The following is a 17,514-nucleotide window of genomic DNA, read 5'->3' on the forward strand; positions in this document are numbered from 1 at the left end:
ATTCGTAAGGGGAGTACATTTTTCGTACGACATTTTTACTCGGAGTAGTACACCTGTCGTAGGGAGTAATTTCCTCGTGTTATAGGGGAGTACCTTTTTCGTGAGGGGAGTACACATTTCGTACGAACTACGAAAATCAGTAAATCAGTAGACGTGCGAGTTCGAAAACTTCGCATTGATCTCTTGTGTGCTGAATGATTGCTTTCACCGTAGAATACTTTCGTGCGAAATGCTTACTGGGGAGTACACCTGTCGTGGGGAGTATATTGCTCGTGCAACACCGGGAAGGCGCGGGGGCACCCAACGATCGCTTCGGGGACTTGAGAACGGCGAGGACTGAGAAGGTGTCGCAGGGGTTGGGGTTGGGGTAGAGGTGATGAGGGTTTGGGGGAGGAGTAGAAGATCCGGGGGCGGTGCGGGTTGAGGGACAGAAACTCAGTTTGGTGGCTCGGGGGCGGGACGGGCGGGGGGGGGGGGGAGAGTTTAGGAGAGGAGGTTGGGGAGTAACTGAACCGGAGGGTGGGGGGGGGGGGGGGGAGGGAAGACAGAAACTTAGTTTGGTGATATTGGGAGGGAGGATGGGGCGAGTTGGGGGAGCAGCCCTATCGATTAACTGATTTGTGTTGCCAGCTATCGCCTGATTGTGTTCGCGAGAGAAAACGAACTTTCAGTATCTTCAGTCTGTGCGGCGCGGGTGTGGACGTTCCATGTGCAACAGTGTCGCTGCTCTTGCTCAGTGTGCACGGCAGCACGTGCTGTACTATGTAACTCTGTGTGTGTTTTGTGTGTCAGTGTGGGTACACCTTCTGTGTGTAGGATACCATATGCTGTGTTGGTGTGTAGTTTAGCATCCCTCTCTCAGTCTAAATTGCTGTCAGTTCAGGCGCTTGCGTACGGAACTTCAGAAGACTGCCTTCTTTCGTGTTTTTACACGGAAGCGCACAGCGTGCTTGAACTTTTTACAGTACGTGTATACGTGTGTATATCCTTCGTTGCAGGAAAAAAGTGCAGCACGCGAATGCTACACAGCAGAAAACGTGAAAGTCTGTGGATTTTTAAAACTGCTTGAACTTGTATTTTTGCCAGGATCGCGGCATTTGTCAGTTCGGAATGAATGCCGGATACGCCGTGGAGGCTTTTACTAACGGTCAGTGGTCTGTGGACATTTTATACGGGCTTCAACTTGTTTTAATCAGTAGACGTACGAGTTTGAAAACTTCGACTTGGTCTTTTTTGTTCTGAATGATTGCTACACAATAGAATACTTGAAAATTATGTGGAAAGTAACAGGTGCTTGCGTGAACTCCTAAACTACATGCAAATGTGTGCGAAAATAAGCTTGGATCTCTTTTTGGTCGAACGGAATTCTACACATCGTACAACTTTTATATCTATCTTCTAGGTAAAACGACTTTCGTTAAATGTTAAATACCTACGCACGCTCTTAAAAACTCGCCTGGGGTCCTTTTCTGTTCTGTGTGAATTGTAAGTACATTTATTTTTCCGAAATGTCTGTGCAAGCGGCGAAATATGCTTTCGTGAATTCTATGTGAATGTAAGTACACCATCGATTTACCAGGAACAAAAACGTACACTGTGACAAACTACTCCATAGTGTTACGCCATCTGTTGGTATGGTAATGTCACCAAGGCAAGCTGTTGCTGTTTTACGTCAGTACAGCTTGTTGCATATGCTTTGAAAAGCCTTTTGTGAAAGTAAAACGGATTCACGCGGATCGATAATGTTATCTCCATAATGTGTCAGCTAGTCAAGTTGTGAGGGATTCTTTGAAACGTGCTACCTCACATGTTCACCCAGTATAGGACGACAGATGTGTTCGAATGGGACGGTGATCTGTTTGGCAGAAACTTTCATGTTTAACGGCTGAGGGCAAACAGAGCGGAAACGGTGGTTTCGTTGAACGAGCAACTTCAAAGCGGCGTCGCATTTCGCTGACATCAGTGGCTATTATTATTGTTTCGTGGCTTCTTCAGAACTGAATCATACACCAACAGGACGAAGTACGATAAACTAACAGGAAATGAAATGTTCACGACAGCCGTAAACACAGTGAATACATTAATGGTGTGTACAGTTTTATATGTGTGTGAACCTTACCGTTTCGACTACGTTTATAGTTTATATGTGAGGGAAACACTTTCGACTGTGTTTGAAGTTTACACATGTGAGTAAAAGACCTTCCTTCTTATGTGAAGTTTATAATGATTCTTGAGAAGGGCTGCTACACTTCGTTTGGAGTACACAGCTGTAACATACGCTTTCAAGTTCCTCGTGTCGTAGGCTTACCAGCCACGGACACAACTGTTGCCACTTTTCAAACAAATACACAGTTGTTGCAAAGTATTACGCCTCCACAACTACGAGAGGGTAATATTTTTTTTTTTTATTGCTGACAACGAGACAGTGGTTACTGAACATTAAACCTCTACAAGTACAAGAGGGTAATAGTCTTCATATTGCTAGGGACTTCCAGATTCGCCTTCGTCAAAAGTTCGTGAGTGCCGATCTTCGTGAGTTTGCTGCTGTGGTGACGTCACAGCCCGCGTCAGTACGTTACGCTCACCACTTTCTGATTTCGATCCAGATCTTTCTATGTCTATTCTCACGATGAGGACCCAACTACGGACGAGCACGGACCAGAGACGACGGTCCAGCGTGTGTCTCAATGCGGACTCCTCACCGTCTCCCCCGGACGCTGCCAGGCGGCGCAGCTCCAACGTTTCCATGGGCAACGGGCAGTTCCTGGCAGTCCCAGACCTCAAGTACCGGCGATCCTCGCTCAGTACATCCACTTCCGCCTTACTGAGCATGGCGGAAGGAACCCGGAAGCGAGGGTCCTTTACTTCCAGTACCACTTCCGGAAGTTTGCTCAGTGTGCCCCAAGACTCTGAACCCAGGAGGCGTTCGCTTCCGGGTTACATGGAGGTCAAAAGTCAGTCCACGGACTGCTTGCTCGACCGGCGGAGGTCGTCTGTTCGACCGGACGAAGTCTACAAACAGATTAACGACGAGGGGACCCGAAAGATGAAACTTTTTGGACTGGTGATGATGCTCGTGCTAGCTTTAGTCATAGGCGTCTCCTTTCTCAAGTTGTTTCAGCACTGATTTTCCAAGTGATGCTCACTGCTGACAAAAACATATTGAGTGCGTGGAAGATAGATTGAACTGCTTTGGTGGTAAAATAAACAAAACTACGGATGTGTAAACAGTGGTTGTGCTTGGAGTGTAATACACTTCCGTAATGAGACGTTAAAAAAAAGAAAGGGTGTGCTGTAAATGACTATTGCGTGTGGAAAGAATGTTGTTTTGTATTGAAAGGTGCTGTATGCGTGAACAGTGACTTTGACTGCATGACGTCGAGGATGCAGTGAAGTGAATCAGTATAGTCTAAACACTTTGGATTTGATTAAAACGGGGATTTCACCCGTGTGGAGAAAATGATCTTATCCTATGGTGCCACCGGGGCTGACAGAAATAAAGGAATGAGTTCAAATATAGTTATGAATGTGTGTAAATTGGACCAACAGCATGATCAACTGATCAAATCCAATGACGTTGGATGTGTCCACGGTGATCTGGAGGGAAATACACTGAAGGACCTATAAACAGAAGTCGTTTGGTGTGGCTTCGCTGTGATTGTAAAGTACTGCCTGAAGGAGGCAGATGAACAAACTCGATGACGATGTAAATGAAAAAAGTGACTGTGATTGCACGAGGATTTTATGGCAGGGGTATGTGATTATATTTATTCAATGTACGTTGTTCCGTGACAGAACTTGAAGCTTTTAAATTGTTCTTTATGATTGTTTCCAAGTCAGAAGCAAGATAGTACATTCCTTTGACGTTGCATTTTGTGTGTGCAGACTACACGATAATTATGCGAGAAGTTGTTCTCAATATTATTGTTCTTTGACTTTGCTCATCACTGCAGTTGTTATTATACGCAGGTAGAAACAATGTTCAAGTATAAAATATAATGATTGTCTACTATTCTTTCACTTTCTTTAACTTGACAATCATCTTTAACATCTTGAATATATGAGTATGATAAACTCAGAAAGGCAGATATTTTGAACGATCGTAACTTTTAAGAATGATCTTTAAAGGCTTACTAACTTACTCCCGTGTTTACAAAGTATAGTTTGCCCACAATCGATGTCAAACGCACCAAAAGACCATATAATGACGATATGTCGTCATGCGCGGACCATATACGTGCATTTCAGCTTGTTCTAGCCTCTGAAAAAGTGAGGATGTCAACAACGACACGGAGTTCTCTCCCTTGCGTCAACAGCGCATGTGTTGCCAAATCTATAAATAGGACGATCCAGATCAACATGAAAATTAACATATCTCAACATTGAAGGGGTCCTAGACCACAATATTTTGCAGGGAACTTAATTTAGCATGTCTCCAGCTGTTGGTAAAGCAATTAGCGTGTATAGTCATCGAGTACATATGGCTTTTATGAAAAAAAACCAAGATTGTCAGCAAAGAGAATGTTCTTAGTCTGCATTCTTTATATTAACAGAAATGGTCTTGTATTAGGTCTTACTTATCCCGCAAACATAAGGAGAATCACATTATTAAACTGGCATCAGTAACACAACTTGTGATTCTTACATGCTCATCAGTGGTTGTGGAATTGTGATAATTTTGTAAATATTACTTCATGTTTCGAAAAGGTCCAAATCTCATAGAAAAGGGTCAAAATGTCATTGCCATAGTATCCTGACGAATTTTTTTTTCTCGAGTATGACATTGTATGCTTGTTTTGTTTGCTTTGTTTGTTGTTTGTTGTTTTAGTTTTGTTTGTTTGTTCTCTTCATTGTTTTGATTAAACAGGACCAAGAGACTTAATGCACAGTGAATGAACTAAGAAGTGTATATGTGTGACACTGTGATGTCTAAAAGAATCCCCAAAAAGATATACTGTTTAATGAGTGACAATAGAAACAAAATCAGATTACTTCGACTAAATTGATCTGAAGGGTCAACGAACAGACAAGACGAACAGAGAATTGGAAAATACAGAAATAGTTCAGGTGTTGCTAAATTTAGTCTCAAAAGATTGCAAGAAAAAAGCAAGTAAGTCTTCTTGTTCCTCATTTTCATTACTTTCTGTCTGTCCGTTCATTTCATTGACAAGTAGGCCGAAAGTACCGTTAATGTTTTGTATTGTCATTCCTTCAACGTCCCATAAATAAACCTCGCAAGGTTTATTTTTGACTGTGATGCATATAATTGTGACCCTCCACCACGGAATGAGTCGCATGTCACCTTTGCATGATTTTCATATTTTTACATTTTCCTAAAGAGTTTTTTTATGCTCTATCCAGTGGTGAAAACCGTTTTAGAAAAGAGCAAAAACGGTTTGAGTTATAAGCCTGTGACTAAGGTGACCCTCACAATGTTACCAGACACTCCCCGGACTTATATTAAGCCTAGCGCAGAACCGCGCGAGGTGACATGCGACTCATTTCGTGGTGGAGGGTCACATATGTTAGAGTAATGTAATGGCATCATAAGGGTCGACGGATGGGTCATACCCTTTCATCTAAACGGAGACTGTTCTCTCCCAACCCTAACCGTCCCCGTCTACCATTAGCAAAGTTGAGCAAAAGATGACAACCTGAGGTTTAATGCGTGTGTCATATGCAATTAAAACAATTTCAGCTAACTGGCATTTTACGATTTAGTCTCTTTATGTGCGAGGGTGTTGTTGTGTGTGTGTGGTTGTGTGTGTGTGTGTGTGTGTGTGTGTGTGTGTGTGTGTGTGTGTGTTTGAAAGCGGTCATACTTTTGTGTGTTTGTGAGCATTTCTTGAACAGAAGCAATGTTGTGCATGGAAATGTCTGCAGTGGTTGTTTTGAATATGAACGCGTTAAGTTATGCATCTATTTATGAAGTGTACGAGCGGGTGTTCTGTTCATTTACTTGTGTCTTTTGTTGTCTTGTCCTTCGGTCTCCTTGTGTTTTTTCCATCCCTTTCAATCCTTCTGGTGCAGCAACTTGCCACGACAATATATCTGTCTGTTTTTCTTTCTTTGCCCTGAAAAACTCCACCAACTGTCAAACTCTTCTGCTTCTCAGTTTCTCTACATTTGCAAGTTAATCGTCTTAGTGCGTTACACTACGGAAGACTTCGTGAAATTTCCCTGAGAGTAATGATGTGTCTGCAGGCCTTTTAGCGAGACGGTAACGAGCATCACTGGCACATTGTTTAAACGCAGAGTCCTTCCCCTGAAAGCAGCTCTGCTTGGTATCTCAAATCTCCTCAGGCTTTTTACATTAGGTATAAGACTATCTCTCCACATGAAAGCATACTTAAGCAAACAAAATAAAAATAGTCTGTTTACGGTATCCCGACCGACCCTATTTTTTCGCACGACCCTAGACTTATTTTGGCATTTGGGAAGAAAAAAAAATCCCGACCTACCGACCCTATTGTTTTTGCCTATGTTACCGTAAACAGACTATTTTTTGGGGGGGCCTTACAGATTACAACCGGGTTGCTTTCTGTGCAAAATGGGGACTTTTTGTTGAGTTAGTTTTGTAAATACTAATATTAATAATAATGCATACTATTTATATAGCGCATATATCCGGGGTGTAACCCTGCTTAAAGCGCTATACAATCAAAACGCTACGACAACAAAACATTATTTTACGTGCAATCACACACATTTCAATGAATAACACATTGAATAACACATAAATGACAAATACTTCAATCCGCTGAAGTAATCAAGCAAACGAATTCCCACTCTGCACAGAAATTGTGAAAGCATATTTATATATACTATATACTCTTGATGTTTATAGTCTTACCCCGTGTATAAACCTGGTCAGATCTGAGATGGTGAGTTGAATCGTTACCACGAGAAGGACACTGCCTTTAATAGTGGAGACTTGAAACCTGGATCAGCAGCATGGAACATTCTGTGATTAAGTAGAGAGGTATACTTCGATCGCGCGGAATCGATTATCAGACCAAGCATTTGACGATGTGTACGTACCACGGTGTCGGGCATAATTATTTACATAGCATACACGCATAGACCAACACACACAAAGGCACTCGCACGCACGCACGCACGCACGCACACACGCACGCACACACACACACGCACACACACACACACACACACACACACACACGCGCGCGCACATACACACTAAATTTGGAACCTCGGCAGGTGCCCATTTTGGCATGGCCACAGACACAACACCATCACCACAACAACAACAATAAATACACAATACAACACAAGGCAACACAAAATGCACACATACGTTCATTATAAGCATGAATGTATACTAATTTTTTTTCGCACCCAGTCCCCTGCAACAAAACGTTTGAGTTTGAGAGCAATGGAATGTGACTGACTGGGGGCTTGCTGTAAAAAAGAACCCCAAAGTTACTACCTGCTCAGTAAAAAGAGAGAGAGAGAGAGAGAGAGAGAGAGAGAGAGAGAGAGAGAGAGAGAGAGAGAGAGAGAGAGAGAGAGAGAGAGATCAGAGAGAGAGAGAGAGAGAGAGAGAGAGAGAGAGAGAGAGAAAGCATACATGTCTTAAGCTATATGATCGCACGAAGAGTCAAATTGTCGGTACATAGCAATAACGATTTATTCAGAATGCTCGAGTAGATATGAGACTGATGTCCCAATGGCGTATTCTTTTCAAACACAGTTAATGGGACCCAAATAATGCATTAATGGCTACCATAAATGTACAAACAGCAAAAGTGTGGTGACGCAAACAAACAAACAAACAAGACAAACGTATTGTGTTTCGTTACCTTGCACAGATGGTATTTTCGTTTGAATACGAAAGATTGTTTGTTTTGTTTGTTTATTTGTTGCTTAACGTCCAGCCGACTACGCAGAGCCATATCAGGACGAGGAAGGGGGGGGATGAAGGGGGCCACTTGTCAAGCGATTCCTGTTTACAAATGCACTAACCCATTACTTGTGTCCCAGCAGGCTTTAGTAAAACTAAATTAATACCTACTGGAAGATTACCAGTTTCCAGTATGTTAAAATAGGCTTAACCTATCTACTGCTGGACTTACATCAGAACACTAACAGATTAAACTATACATGAATCGCGAGACAAGCGGCAAGAGAAGAGATTTTTGGAAAAAATACAGGTGAATGAGCAAGAAGGCAGAAAAAAGAAAAGAATTCATGAAGAAAAAGAGAGCATGACAGGAAAGAGGAACCAAAAATCTACCTAACAGCAAACTAGAAAGCTCCTGCGGTTCCAAAAACAGGAGGGGCCTTTAATTTCATAACCGCAGTGCCCCACTGCGGGAATACGAAAGATCCCTCGCCTTTTTTTTTAAACAAGTAAGGAACAACTTTAACTACAGATGCAATTGCTGATACAAAACAAATATATTACATGAATATGCAATATACAACTTTACAAAATTCACACAGCCAAATATTTAGCACATGAGTAAGAAATAGAAAATTGTATGTACACTATTTACACAGGCAAATATAGGCCCTACTGACACCAACAACCAACAAATATAATTATAAGTGCAACAGTATACATTTTAATGTGTACACAAGGACCAAACACGGTAATATTCGGAGAACAAGAAGATAACTTCTTGAAAATAAACATAATACAAGTAACAAAATACAATCTAATTATTTCGTCATTTAATAACATTTCAAATAGCGCTACACAAAAGGGCACCTCGTGAATTTGATATTACAACAGGACATTTCCGTGACAGCTATTTCGCGCCATGTGTTCCAAAGGAATAAACAAGAAGATACAATATTTATGATAACTTGCAGCACAGCCGGAGTTATTGGGCGATATATATCTCACGAATTTATTATGAGTTATTTCTAATATGCTGACTGTTAGCAAATGATACCAGACATGTCGAGAAAAAATATATCAAGCATGAGCCTTTTAGGCGAATGCTGATATCGTTTGTGAGACATGTCTGTTATCATTTGCTAACAGTCAGCATATTAGAAATAACGGTTTTATTACGCTTTTTTTTTTTGTTGCACAGAGAGCGACAGATTGAGAACCGACTCCAGACGGATGGAAAATGACGTAAAGATACAGGGTGACCCCAAAAAAAGAGTACCCAAACAAAATTGAATAACTTTGTCAATTTTAACTTTTTTTTTTCTTTTTGAGGTGAGTCAAGCTAATCCACTGCATGGTTGGATGAAATAAAAGCTGTTCTCACAATGAACTATACTAATGATCAACGGACGTTTTGCATAGAGACCTATTTTCGCACAAAATCATACAGAGATGTGCAAGTACAGTTCCAGAGACACTTCCGTCAGCGCGATTTCTATCTTTGGGGGTTCCTGAAAGACAACATCTACAGGAACAACCCACAGACAATCACAGAACTCAAGAGAGCAATCACAACAACCATTCGCGGAATCTCGCAACAGGAGTGTGTGCGGGTGATTGATAACTTTGCGCGGCGAGTTCAAGTTTGCCTGCAGCGGCGTTTGGAGCATGTTCTGTAGAATGAGCATAACTTTCCTGAAAGACAAGCTAGAACGTTAAAATTTTCTGTGCAAATCATGCAGAGGCTACTTGTGTGTGTAAATAAATTTTATGAAGATTGCTTTATTTGTGTTCAATTTATGACGTTTTGTTTGGGTACTCTTTTTTTTGGGTCACCCTGTACATTTGACGTAAAGCGAGTGACCCAATTTCACTTGATTTTTCCGAACTTTGATAATTTAGATTTCAAGTGAGCTAGTCGGCATTGCACACTCAGAGGATGGGCGGTGCCTCGCTGTTCCGTAAAGCACCCACCGACAAAACTCGCTTTTAGGTATTTCTTTTTTAGGTAAAGAGAGTATTATCTGACAGCATTTGAAGTGTCATTCTTTAGAATAAATCACACTGATATTGCTGATTTAAATTTTTACTTTGTCTTGTTCATTTTTAGCTTGATAAACAAAAAGGGTCCCTGCCTGAACGTTATAACATTTAGAGGGTCACCTAGAATCCGTCCTGATTGGTCAAAAAGCCATATGGGGCACTGGATTGGTAATAAAGCCTGTTGATGATAACGGGACGCTGAAACGGCTAAAATAAAGTGGTTTCCGAGGAATGAGTTTTGCGTAGTGTTTGTGATGTTGCAATAGGAGTTTTTAATTACGTCTATAAACTAGCAAGCCCGGTGTAACACGAAAGTTTTACTCCACGAAAAATGTACTCCGGAGTAACAATTTTGTACGAAATTCTTACTCCGAGTACACCTTTCGTACGAGAAAAGAACTCCCTAAGGCACGAACAATTTACTCCCTCCACGAAATTTTTACTCCCCGTTTTGTTTACTTACAGTAAAAATCTCGTACGCAAAAATGGGATGCGGGCGAAGGGATAATGCCAATATGTGATCTCGCGTACACGAATGTCGCGCTACCCTCCCTCCACCCCTTCGACCACCAAGACTAACAGGGGACACGGGAGTAAAAATTTCGTACACCTTGCTCGTGTAAGGGTGAAGTGATTTATTTGTTATTTATTCGTCAGGGGAGTAACATTTTTGTAGGAAAGTTTTACTCGGAACTCACCTGTCTTGGGGAGTAGTTTTCTCGTTTAATGGGGGAGTGGTTTTTTTGTAAAGGGAGTAACTTTTTCGTACGACATTTTTTACTCCGGAGTAAAAATCTCGTGGGAGTAATTTTCTCGTGTTTCACCGGTACTGACACATATATAGAAAACGGATTCATGAAGAAAATGAGCTCCAGATGGTAATAAAAATGGGGCAATGTAAATGTTTTATACTTATGATACTAAAATTAACGTTGTGGGTGTTGCACATAATGTTTAATCATGCAAGAGAATGACATTGCTAAGGCCTAAAAAAAAAAAATAGGTGTGGTTACGGTAACCCGACCTACCCTATTTTTAGGGGCCGATCCTATAACTTTTTATTACATTTGTCAAAAAAACAAAAAAAAACGAGTGCAAAAAACGCAATGAAAGCGAAAGCGCCCGAGTCGCACACTTATTTCCCTGTCAAGTAGGTTTAATTTGTACACATTAGAAAAAAAAGTAAAAAAAAAAAAAAAGGGTGATTGCCTACCTACCTACCCTATTTTTTTTGGCTATGTTACCGTAACCACACCTATTTTTTTTTTTTTGCCTAAAGAAGGCAATTAAGGGTAGGCTTGTGGAGTGAGGGTGGAGGGGCAGGGGGTGGAAGTAGGTATTAAATATAACACCATGTCAGCTTGATTATTATTAATATATGAAGTCTTATACCGCGCGCGTATCTCCAGACTCGGACTCTGAGGCGCAGGGGTCTATTTATGCCGTGTGAGATGGAATTTTTTACACAATACATCACGCATTCACATCGACCAGCAGATCGCAGCCATTTCGGCGCATATCCTACTTTTCACGGCCTATTATTCCAAGTCACACGGGTATTTTGGTGGACATTTTTTATCTATGCCTATACAATTTTGCCAGGAAAGACCCTTTTGTCAATCGTGGGATCTTTAACGTGCACACCCCAATGTAGTGTACACGAAGGGACCTCGGTTTTTCGTCTCATCCGAAGGACTAGCACTTGAACCCACCACCTAGGTTAGGAAAGGGGGGAGAAAATTGCAAACGCCCTGACCCAGGGTCGAACTCGCAACCTCTCGCTTCCGAGCGCAAGTGCGTTACCACTCGGCCACCCAGTCCACAGGGTAGCAAATATTACGCTAGAATTAGCACATAAAAAAGCCAGTTGACTTGTTTATCTTGAACTCAGCTGCCGGGATAGCTTGTTGTTTCAAAATTAATGGGCCAGTCGTTTCCTTTCTTAACCGACGCCTCAGAAACGATGTAATTACTAGTGTAACGTGACCAACTCCAATCCCAAATGATCGGCCATTTATAATTCCTACGAGTCCCGGCCGGCGTGGCTAACTGAAGACAGACGTCTGGCCTAATACTTGGATAAACAGTTTTATGATGGCAGCGTCGTTCCGAACCTTCAGAGTGTTCAAACAGAAACAGCATACCAAAGGAGAAAACACAATATTTCCCTGTTTCTAATTGGCTCTCCTGTGCGTGTTATTCAAATGAACTAACACAGAGAAAAAGATAGAAAAGAAAAAGCCTTGCGCTTCTTCCTCGACACTCGCACGCACCAAGAAAACATTTATTAACTTCATGCTGAGAGAAAATGTGTTTCTCGCCCGCTACGTCCTGTCTGCTCAAGGCCGAAGATATGAAAAACACCGTGAGTTTAGCATGGCACAGCGCCTGCACCAAAGACCAATGTATTTGAAGTGTGAAAGATGAAGGCTGTATCACTGTTTCGGAACGAAATGTAGTCAGTTAATAAGTTCACTTAAGACTGATTCATATATATATATCTCTCAGTCTGTCTCTCTCTATCTCTTTCTCCGTTTCTCACAGCCCTCTCTACCTTTCCCTGTCAAACTGTGTGTGTTTGTGTGTGGGTGTGAGTGTGTGTGTGTCTGTGTGTGTATCGCCCCCCCCCACACACACACTATACACACACTGTCACACAAACAGACAGACACACGCACAGACACACTGAGAGCGCTTGCCAATCGTCGAAAAGAACTTGTCACATAATTCTACCCTAAACCGTGAAACATCAACATTCCCCCAAACCATCAACCAGTGCACTGAGCAATTCCCATTACACAGCAATTTGAAAGCACGTGCGCACCTATAACTTTCAGTTACCCAGGCCAGGCTGTCGTGAGCTTCAAACATCTCTAGCAATCTGGATGTCTGGGTTTCTATTTGCTTCCGATTTTTTCAGAAGATACAAGACAGTCTACCCTAAAGCTTGCTGCCAATGCTGGAAGCACTTGTTCTGCTCCCTTTGACAGCTTAATGCGAACCCTTTTACAAGCAAAGCTTTCAGTACTCAAGAAGTTGGTGTCTGATGCGTAAGTTGCCTGTCACAGAAAAGGAACAGAAGATTTCCTTCAAATGCGTGTTTTATACCCGTTTCTCCTTCTCTAAAGATACACATGTCAGCCAATACACAGAACCTTGCTTTAGGTTGGACTACTGACAGCGCTTTTTACCTCAGAAATACCACCTCTCCCTTGCATACGTACTCTATATATTTACATTGCTTAAGATACATTTCAGCCAAAAGACAGAACCTTGCTTTTAGTTGAACTGCTGATGGGACGTTTGACCACAAAGATTCCACATCTAAATATACATTGCCACTTATCTGTCTAGGCTTTTACGGCAGACTGACGCATACACTGACTGCAGAAGTCATTTCGCAAAAAGAAGTCTCGCTCTGCACAGAAAGCAGCCTAGCTGTTGATTTTGGGTATGTGTCCAAGTTGAAGGATGCTCTTATATCAGCCTTATCCCTGCTCTTATCCCTGCTCTTATCTCAGCCTTATCCCTGCTCTTATCTCAGCATTATCCCTGCTCTTATCTCAGCCTTATCCCTGCTCTTATCTCAGCCTTATCCCTGCTCTTATCCCTGCTCTTATCTCAGCCTTATCCCTGCTCTTATCTCAGCATTATCCCTGCTCTTATCTCAGCCTTATCCCTGCTCTTATCTCAGCCTTATCCCTGCTCTTATCTCTGCCTTATCCCTGCTCTTATCTCAGCCTTATCCCTGCTCTTATCTCAGCCTTATCCCTGCTCTTATCTCAGCCTTATCCCTGCTCTTATCTCAGCCTTATCCCTGCTCTTATCTCAGCCTTATCCCTGCTCTTATCCACGCCTGGTCCATGCTCTTATCCCGGCCTTATCCCTGCTCTTATCCACGCCTGGTCCATGCTCTTATCCCTGCTCTTATCCACGCCTGGTCCATGCTCTTATCCCGGCCTTATCCCTGCTCTTATCCACGCCTGGTCCATGCTCTTATCTCAGCCTTATCACTGCTCTTATTTTAGCCTTATCCCTGCTCTTATCTGAGCCTTATCCCTGCTCTTATCCACGCCTGGTCCATGCTCTTATCCATAGCCTGGACTTATATCTATGATGATGCTTCTGCACTCTAGAAGGAATGTATCTTTATTACATACATTTCTGAGCAGTAGATTGAGACTGGCAGAGTAGTTCTGATGGCTCAATCCATCATGATAAAATCTGGCCGTTTTAAAGGTCCAGCGAAACTGAGTAGCGGAAGTCTGGAAACACATTTTATTTCGTTTCATTTACTTTACTTAACTGTGCTCTACTTCATTATCCCATTGCTGGGAAATTCGGGTCGCTTCCTCCCAGTGGAAAACTCCAGGCGAAATAAGAAAAAAATATATCGATTTTCATTTACCAAAATCCACCATAGCCGTAACGGCTCTGTCCTATCCGAAACTAGTACTAGTTTGAGTAGAAGCTGACATGTCCTACCTCCCCCATGGCTGTGGGACACTCCGCCCTATTTACAATACACCTCCACAACCGACGTCATGCGATGAATAATCCAAACATGATTTACTTGACTCAAAGGAAGCATGTTAATTTGCTACGATGTAATCATGGAATACAACATCGCAGTTATGGTTACAAGGGATTTAATTCTCCAGCGCATGTAACTATTGTCCCGACTGTGAAAAGGTCAGAGCAAAGGCCAAGCAGATGGTATCTGGCAGGGAGGCATCAGTGAGGCATCAGTGAGGCTTTAAAATGCCACCATACCAATTAATAACTGCGAGAAAATTGCTGGGGGCTGTAGCGTTTCTTCAAGTCTTCTTGAGAAAGGAGTATCATTTGACATTGATTTTCTTCAGTTTTGATCTGTCGAGTATTTGAGAAAGAGTGTTCGTTTAAGGACAATACACTAAGACAGTAAACACGGGAAGCAGTCCTTGCAGAGTAATCGAAAGGAGTGCGAGTTCTTCCTGGAAGGGAAAAGTCTTAGACATGTATTTTATATGCATCATCGCTCTTTGATCTTCCTGATTCAATAGGACTTCGCAAGGACAACATGTACGTGTTACTTCGTTAAACCATCATTGCGTCTGAAATTGTTGCTATAAAACACATCCATTCCCAATCTATCACCTATTTCTCGATTTATTATTTTTTAAATCTCTTAAATTCTCGAACGAGTTGAAAATACCAGACGCCGTTAAGAGAAGGAATTAAATGTATATGTAGGACCAAGAATGCTTGTCTCTTAGTCCTGAAATCACGAACCGTCAAACGGCCATCACTACAAACCTAAATACCCTCACGTCGAATGTGACCATATCTTTTAGTTTCGTACGAAAATCAAAATCTATGAAACTCATAACACTGAACAAAGTGACCTTACAAAAATACCGTAAAACATAGCCAAAGGCCATCTTTACTCTTTTCGCGATCAACCAAAACCGGGGAAAAACAATGTTTCAGAAATCTGCCGTGTGCTGACAAAACCGAGTAAGTCCATTTTTTTCAAAAATGATATTTTTTGTTCATCAAAGCTTAGAAATTAAGGCGCACCTTATGTGTAAATTGTGACTTTGTGAAATAAATAGATAAGGAGATATAAAAAAGTAAGTCCACACCTTAAAAACTGTTTAAAGTACATCTGCCATGTGCTGACAAAACCGAGTAAGTCCATTTTTTTCCAAAAATGATATCTTTTTGTTCATCAAAACTAAAAAATCAAGAAGCAGCCTGTGTGTAAATTTTGACTTTGTAAAATAAATAGATAAGGAGATATAGAAAAGTAAGTCCACAACTTCAAACATTTCTCAAAAAAAATTACATGTCAATTTGCTGGTAAAACCAAGTAAGTCCATCCACCAATCACAAGAACCTTTATGACGCTATAACCAATCAGAATGCAATGTTTTTGCCAGTATGACGTCAAAGTCAATCCGAATATTCTTGCGGCATTTTACTTGTTAGTAGGGGTGCTAGTTTTGGTGCAAGCATGGCTGCTAAAGAAGAAGTGTTGTCAAGATAAATGACAAAACAGTGAAAATAACGTTAACATTACGAATTTGCACAAGATGGAGAGAGAGAGAGAGAGAGAGAGAGAGAGAGAGAGAGAGAGAGAGAGAGAGAGAGAGAGAGAGAGAGAGAGAGAGAGAGAGAGAGAGAGACTAAACAGGAAGAGAGTGAGAGAGGGGAAAGAAATCAGGGTCGACGGGGGGGGGGGGGGGGGGATGGAGGAAGAGAGAGAAATAAAGGGAAAGAGGAATTAGGGAGGGAGGAAGAGAGTAAGAGGGAGAGAGATAGCGAGAGAGGTAGGGAGGGATAGAAAGAGAGATGGAGGGAGGAAAAGAGAGAGATAGGGAGGGATAGAGGGAGGGATAGTGAGAGAGACAAGGATCGTCAGGTGAATTATATATAGATAGAGAAGAAAAATGTTTAAATTAAAACGTCATAAGGTGACGTCATTATGTCTCGCCTTATGGAAGAGGTCATTTGTGTGTTCTAAACTTTAAATGACGTCATTTGTGAGTTCTAAACTTAAAATGACGTATTTTCTGTATGGGTCGTATGACAAGAATTTTAAAGCTATCATTATAGGAAAATTGGGAACCCCTTGGACTTACTTGGTTTTGTCAAAACATTCATGCACACTTAAAAAGTTGTTTTTGGTTGTGGACTTACTTGTTCATATCTGCTTATCTAAGCACTCTAAAAAGTAGAAATTAGCACACAAGATGCGCATTGATTTCTTCTTTTTGATGAACAAAAAATATTATTTTGAAAAAAAAATGACTTACCAAAGCGGAAGGTCGTGGGTTCGAATCCCGATTTTTCCGATATTCCAGGTCAACTTACGTGCAGGCCTGCTGGTGCCTTATCACCCTTCGTGTGTACACGCAAGCACAAGACCAAATGCGCACGGAAAAGATCGTGCAGTCCAAAGCAGAGTTCGGTGGGTTATAGAAACACGAAAATACCCAGCATGCTTTCACCGAAAACGGCGTATGGCTGCCTAAATGGTTTTGTAAAAACGGTCATCCACGTACAAATCCACTCGTGCAAAAGCACACGTGTACGTGGGAGCTTCAGCCCACGAACGCAAAAGAAGAAGAAGAAGAACGCCTTCACAAAAATTGCGTCCTCGCTGTTAAAACCCGTCAATCGGGACAGTGAATGTTTCCGTACCATGTCCACACGGCACCTGAATTGCTTAATATCAATTCAAACGTAACACATCTATAAATAGATTCAGGAAACATTGACACCTGCAATAAAATCACTTTCGTGCCTGTGCTAGCATTTTAATGTCCAGAAATATTTCTTAATAACAATTTCAAGAAACGATTTTTAAGACATCAAACCCGGGTAAATAGTGTTTGATTTGAATTTCAAATAATGTGATTTAAGGCTGTAACTATAGTAGTAACCGAACCACCCAAACTTACAACAACAAAACATTACCGGAACAAAAAAACATGCTGTGTAGCTTAAAAAATTGTACGTGAATAATATGTATTTTAGCAAATCACCGCAATCTGATATGCTCATCATTCTCCAAGGCACTCAAACTAACACTCACGTACACAGTCATACACAAGAACCAG

General features: G+C 41.5%; 1 long non-coding RNA gene across 1 annotated transcript; it reads right to left on the bottom strand.

Annotated features, from left to right (window-relative positions):
• Window positions 1-8,337: 8,337 nt before the first annotated feature.
• On the bottom strand, window positions 8,338-16,045 carry LOC138983239 (uncharacterized). Its single transcript, XR_011461047.1, has 2 exons — window positions 11,181-16,045; window positions 8,338-10,886 (listed from the first exon to the last, which is right to left on the bottom strand). It is a non-coding gene; the product is annotated as an uncharacterized lncRNA (long non-coding RNA).
• Between the last annotated feature and the right edge of the window lie 1,469 nt (window positions 16,046-17,514).

The sequence above is a fragment of the Littorina saxatilis genome, linkage group LG1, assembly GCF_037325665.1.
Source record: "Littorina saxatilis isolate snail1 linkage group LG1, US_GU_Lsax_2.0, whole genome shotgun sequence".
NCBI classification, from domain to species: Eukaryota; Metazoa; Mollusca; class Gastropoda; order Littorinimorpha; family Littorinidae; genus Littorina; species Littorina saxatilis.